This window comes from Galeopterus variegatus, unplaced genomic scaffold, assembly GCF_000696425.1.
Source record: "Galeopterus variegatus unplaced genomic scaffold, G_variegatus-3.0.2 Scaffold33750, whole genome shotgun sequence".
Classification (NCBI taxonomy): Eukaryota; Metazoa; Chordata; class Mammalia; order Dermoptera; family Cynocephalidae; genus Galeopterus; species Galeopterus variegatus.
In genome coordinates this window covers 1-6,540 of record NW_007759861.1, presented here as the reverse complement: position 1 = coordinate 6,540, position 6,540 = coordinate 1, and the positions used below count along the sequence as shown (strand labels likewise).

General features: G+C 34.2%; 1 long non-coding RNA gene across 1 annotated transcript; it reads right to left on the bottom strand.

The window, feature by feature from the left end:
- Positions 1 to 2,313: 2,313 nt before the first annotated feature.
- On the bottom strand, positions 2,314 to 5,742 carry LOC103583997. Its single transcript, XR_549919.1, has 5 exons — positions 5,651 to 5,742; positions 5,433 to 5,462; positions 5,290 to 5,342; positions 5,058 to 5,153; positions 2,314 to 2,399 (listed from the first exon to the last, which is right to left on the bottom strand). It is a non-coding gene; the product is annotated as an uncharacterized LOC103583997 (long non-coding RNA).
- Between the last annotated feature and the right edge of the window lie 798 nt (positions 5,743 to 6,540).

The following is a 6,540-nucleotide window of genomic DNA, read 5'->3' as shown; positions in this document are numbered from 1 at the left end:
GGCAAATACTTGTACCCTAAAAATAATTTCAGAATCTTCCCCTAGCAATACTCAAGTAACACACTAATTGACAGTATCTAAAGCCTGCGACTATATTAACTAAAACAGTAGCATGAAATATTTCCTATAATTAATTACTTAAAAAAAAAAAAAAAAAGAGTCCCTACCTCAAACCTTAAAATGTAATACTTTAGTTAATGTAATCTCAATTCCTTATATGGGATAACCAAAGAATTGATTAATCTCATATCAGGTCTACTTTATATTTTAAAATAATTTATCTCTATAACCCTTACTCTTCATATAACTTACACATTATACCCATTTCCATCTCTTAAATTTCAATCAATTGTGTATTGCCTCTAGTATTTTTTGCTGTATCTATGTACTACCTATATTTACTTAACTTACAGAAACTGATTCACACTTTAACAGCTTTATTGAGATACAAGATTTTTAGTATTTATATAGAGTTCTGCAGTCATCACCGCAATCTAATTTTACAACATTTCCATTACCCTCAAAAGAAATCCTATACCTATGGCAGACACTCCCCTTTCAAAACTCTGCCAACCATTCCTCCAGCCCTAGGCAACCATTAAATATCTGCTCTATGTCTTCATAGATTTGCTCATTCTCGACATTCCATAAAAATGAAATCATAGTGTGTGTGGTTTTTTTGGTGTCTGGCTTCTTTTGCGACTGTCTACAACTAGCTAAAACTAGTTCTATTTTCCTATCTCAAGTTGTTTTATAAAAGTTGTCTTGCAGGATATGAACTGGGCATGTGCATAGAGAAGGACCTTGACGTCCAGATGACCTCAAGCACTGCAGGAACCAAAGATCTTCAGTCCATGGAACTAAAAAGCTGGAAATTGAACCATCAGAGCCTTTCATGAAGTGAGGGGTCCTTCAGCAAGGGAGATCTGGCATCCAATAGCTTCGTAACCATATGCGGACTGAATCGTAGCTAGCCAATCAACTTCCGTCCCATCATACGGCCTGATCCAAAGCTAGCCAATCCATTTTGCCTCATTACCATATATGGCCTGATTCAGAGCTAGCCAATCAATCAACTTTGCCCAGTCATATGGTCTGATTCTGAGGTAGCTAACCAATTTTGCCCAATACCCCTTAAAACCAGCCCAGCCTCTGGATTGGGGAGACAGATTTGAGAGCACCTTGCCTCTGGTTTCCTTGCTGGTTGACCTCGAATAAAGCCTTTTCTCTTCTCAAAAACTGGTGCCATAGTATTGGCTTTTGTGCACACTGGGCAGAGAGCCCTTGTTCAGTAATACTTTCACTTAGCATAATGTTTTTAAGGTTCATCCAGGTTGTAGCAGGCATCAGTTACTTCATTCTTTTTTATTGCTGAATAGAATTCCATTGTATACCACATTTTGTTTATCCACTCACCAGTTAACGGAAATTTGGGTTACTTATGAATAATGCTATTGTGAACATTTGAGTACAAGTCTTTGTGTGGACATGTTTCTGTATTTCTTGGTTTCACCTAGAAGTAGAACTGCTGGGTCATATGGAAACTCTATGTTTAACCTTTTGGGAAACTGTTTTCCAAAGCAGGTTCATAATTTTACATTCCCACCGACAATGCGTGAGGGTTTCAACTGACTCACATTTTTAACTTAACTGATTTTATTTATCAGTTCTGTAAAACTGATATTTAAAGCCCTAGTCTAAAACTGTTCTCTTTCTGTTAGAACTAACACCTAAGTGGAAACTTTCTCCTTGACATTTCTTACTGAAATATCTGAAAAAGAACTGAAAGAGAATAGTATTCTTACCATGTGATTCAATGTAACTTATTGCTACATCATGTACTACTAAAAATCACCTTGATTACCACCTAAAGTCAGCTAAATGTCCCACACTGTAAGAAACAAAGTACTTGGTGATATCTAGTTTTTTTCCCAAGAGCTTGTAGTCAGTTTTGGTCAACATACCAACAGTTATTGGCTCATTCTGAGGTAAGCAAAATTTTAAAAATATATATGTTATAAGCTAAAAGGCATATACCACTCAGCATCTTAAACAGAAACTTAAAATCCTGTTATTAGAGGATGGTCTCTACCCCAAAAGATAAAATTCGATTCCCTTTTTGGTTAGCACAATTAAAAGTACTTAATGATAGATTAATGATAGCTATAGGAAAGATATCAGTCATTGAAAATAACTTTAAAAATTCATCAGCTTAAAAATGCTAGGAGATAAAGTTTGGTCTTTACTATAAAATTTTACTTCCATGCCATCATTAAAAGAAAACACAGAGTGTAAGAAATTTAATTTACTTACTAGACTGTACAACAGCTTGAGTCTGTGCAGAAGTTCCTGATGCTATATTAGTTAGTGCCCAAGCAGCTTCAAACTGTAATGAAGGACTGTAAAAAACAATTAAAAATCTTTTTAGACACATAACTACCACTTCAATTTATGAATCTCAGGCCTGTATGGCTATCCCTTATACTGTCCTTGAATTTCATCTTGTTATATACAACTGCCTGCTGGACATCACTATCTGAATATCTCACTGGATTCCAAAGCTAGTCACTATAAACCCACTTCTGTACATCTACTGGTAGTTGCAACATTTAGCCAGTCATTATTTCCCTTGACTCCTTCCTCTACCACAGACACTACATCTAATCAATAAATCAAGTCAATTTTACCTCCTAAATACTTCTTACATTTACAGAATTACCCCCTAGGTCACTGTGCTAGTTGAGATGTGTATGGATGACGAGGAACAGATCAAGAGAGTTAAGCCAAGGAGATATGCAAAAAAAAAAAGTGTGTGTATTGAATGGTGAGAGTGGAGAGTGTGTCTCAAATCCCAGGCATCAGAACTTGGAATTTATAAAGTGTTATCGAAAAGGGGAATAAAGAAAATAATGTTGGAATCAATGGTATGCAGAATAGGTAAAAAAAAAAGGTTAAAGGCTAATGTAGGAGAGACCTGTTAAAAGAAAACTATGGACATTAAGTTAGGACAGATAGCCAAAAGAATATAAATTCCCTTAAGTAGTATACCAAAGTAGCAAGGGATGTAGTGAGCAAAAACTAAGACAAGCCAAAAGTTAGAAAATTAGAAGAAAAGGCTGCAAATTGAAGAAAGAAAGAGAGGTTGTTAGTATCAAAAGGTTAAAGAGATCCAAGAAGGAAAACGTTTTAAGGAGAATAAATGTCCTAGTGCATAGCAAACAGTACAGGTTAAAAAGATGAAATGGATGAGAAAGTGTAAGAACTACATGATGAATTCTGACAGAAGGAAAGGAATAAGAAGGTATCAGAGGCAGAAGAGAAGCTAAAGGACAATAATATCAAAGATGATAAGATGGTGTATGTTGTCCCAGGCTGGAAGGAGAAAGAGCTATTAAGCTGGTTAAGTGGTTTGGCAAAATACCGGAAACAGGGGCCTTAAATGAGAAATGGAAACATGTAAAAACTAAAATTACAAAGCCAGGAAAAGTATTCCAAAATGTCGTGTGAAAAAGAGAAAGAGATAAGATGTAAAAAAAAAAAAAAAATGAGAAAAATAAGTAAATAATAAATGAACATCATAAGCTTGATATTATGTAGTGTTTTGTACATATATATAATTTCTATTCCTCACAACCACCTAATTTTTATAGATAAGGTATCTGAGGCTCAAAAGCCACTTGGGTTTTGGCTAACATCAAACCCTAATTTTAAACCGGGGTCTACTTCACTGTAAAGTCTACGGTCTTTTACACTATAGCACCACTTCCCACGACAAATCCATAAAGTCAGATCCAAACCACTGACAATTTTCTATTCTTGCTTTAGGTGGTGGTTACACAAGTCTGTGTTTTATAATTATTCATTAAGCTTTCTATATTTTAGCATACTTTTCTGTATATATGCTATGTTCCATAGATGTACCCACACAAATGAGTCTATGCCAAAGCTGGAAAGAAAAGGAGAAAATAAAAAAAAGAAGAAAAGTGGACCAATAACAAAAAAGGGGTCCTAAAGGTGGAGGCAGAATTTATTTTCTAAACAGCTGAAGTAAAACTTACCTTTACTTAAATAAAACTTGTTATAGAAAATACACATGATAGTATAAAAATTGGTAAGGGCCTGGGAGTGAAGGGTGAGGAGAGTTGTGGCACACAATGGAAGCAGAAGGTACTTTTAAATACCCGTGGTATCTAGTCAACTGAAAATTCCTGGACAACACCTTGCGAAATATCCCAACTTTCAGTCTAAATGCTCTTAAATGCAAAAACAGAATTTGTTTTAAAGTATTTTGGAGTTCAAACCTACATTCTCCCCAGTTAATTCAAACTGATGAAGTTTAAGATATAACACTGAGATATCTTAAACACAAATGGAAATAAGGCCAGTACCTCAAAAGATATCAAGTGATATTCTTCCCTTTCTCTTCTGAATAAGTATAACTTGCCCCCTTATTCTTAATTTGCCACAAACAAAAAGCATGATGTTGGACAACTAATCATGACTGGAGTTCTGTTAAAGACAACACAGAGATCAGCTGAAATATTCCCAGGGGAAAAATGAGCTACTTAGTTCTGGAAACCATTCATGCTGACACACTCATGAGGTTAATCTATATATAGAATCATAAGCAAAGAGTGACTCAAATACTATTTGGGTGTTTTAAAATATTACTAATAAAAAACCCTAACTAATAAAGACTAAATATTTGAGATAAATTAGAACAGGCAATAAAAAGCTAAATATTTCCTAGAAAATATATACATATTTTAGAAACTAAAAAGAGAAGCACTTTAGGTCTGCTGAATATGATCATAGGAGAATTACATAAAAAATGCATGACAGGGCCGAGCCCGTGGCGCACTCGGGAGAGTGCGGCGCTGGGAGCGCAGCAGTGCTCCCGCCGTGGGTGCGGCCGGTCTCAAAAAGGACAAAAAAAAAAAGCATGACAGCAGAAAACATAATAAACACAAAACCAAACTGAGCCCATTGGTTAAATAGCAATCCTAAATTTTAAGTTAACTGAAAAAAAGTGAATAGGAAGTCAAATCTATACTTACTTATCATCCCTTTCTAGACATTTGACTAGAATTGGTAAAATCCCAGATTTTATTAGGTCATCAATAGGTGGGTTTCTGTCACTGGATAACAGTTTTCTAGAAAAAGAATTATAAGAAATTAATTACTGTAATTTTCAAACTATGAACAGAAATAACAATGTATTCCTTCTAAACTATCAGCTAAGACACATGAGGTATGACATAATTCTCTCTTTGGACAAATTATTGTTACCTTGCTGCCTGGACAGCACTTAGCTGGACCACTGGGTTATCACTTGTGGCATTCTGCAAGACCAAATGTAAATTTCAGAAATTAAAGAATAAAAAATCAATTTCAAAACACTTCGAAATGAGAATATTAAATTAATAACATACCTGCAATATAGCTTCTAGTGTTACATTTTGCTTAAAAAGAAAAAAAGATAATTCAGCAGAGTTTGTTTGCAAAATTACAATCAAATAACTTATCTGCTAGAGTTAGAGTTAATGTACCTTAATTATTATTATAAAATTGGTTTTATATTAAAAATGTAGTTCTCCTAGTTACTATAAAAATTATTTTTAAAACACTTCAAAAAAGCAAGGTAACTTACTGCTTTAAAATCAGCATCAACATCTGAATCTTCTAAACTTTCTTCTTGAGGAACATTTCTTTTTTTCAATAAATGTTCATCTCTTTTGTTCTGAAAGACAACCAGTAAAATGCTTAAGAAGTCATGAAGGCTTTTGTTAATAAGAAATCTATTAAAATTATTTCAACTTTACTAGGCAATTGTGAAACAAATCTGAATCTCTACATAAGGATAATATGAGTTAAATGTGCATACTGCAAACCATTGACAAGGCCACATTCTGGCTTTGGTAACAAAATTAACTGGTTTACAGTCCACCTTCTACACACACACCCCCACACACACGCAAAGCATCAACTGTTTTGACCAACACTGTACCTCCAGATACTTAGTGAAGATTTAAATTTGGGGATGCGATACTGTTATAAACACCTACCAAATATATTTGAACTAGTATGCCAATTTTCATCTACTTATTACTAATGGCTGTCTGAAGCAATTTATAAAGAAGCCAGCTAACTGGGAAGAGCTCAATGCTCAAATGTTAAGGTGTATATATGCTTATTGGGAGTGTGGAGAGTGGTAATTCACTAACATAAATGCCACCTACTTGTCACCATCTCAGATTTAAACTCTTGCCATGTGGCTTTTACAAACAAGAATACTAGCAAATATATTTCTACATTTTATAGGACTTCAATTGTAATGGTAACCTGTGCCAATTCACATAACATGTAACTTGGAGTAAATAATCAATTTTCCCTAAGCTTTTGGTTTGTCTACAGAATTAATTAAAATAAATTAGATCAAAAAACTTAATGATTTCTAATATCCTCTTTAACTTAAAATTCCAAAGGGTATAATTCTAGTGTTCAATATAATTATTTACGGACGTGTTTGATTATAACAAA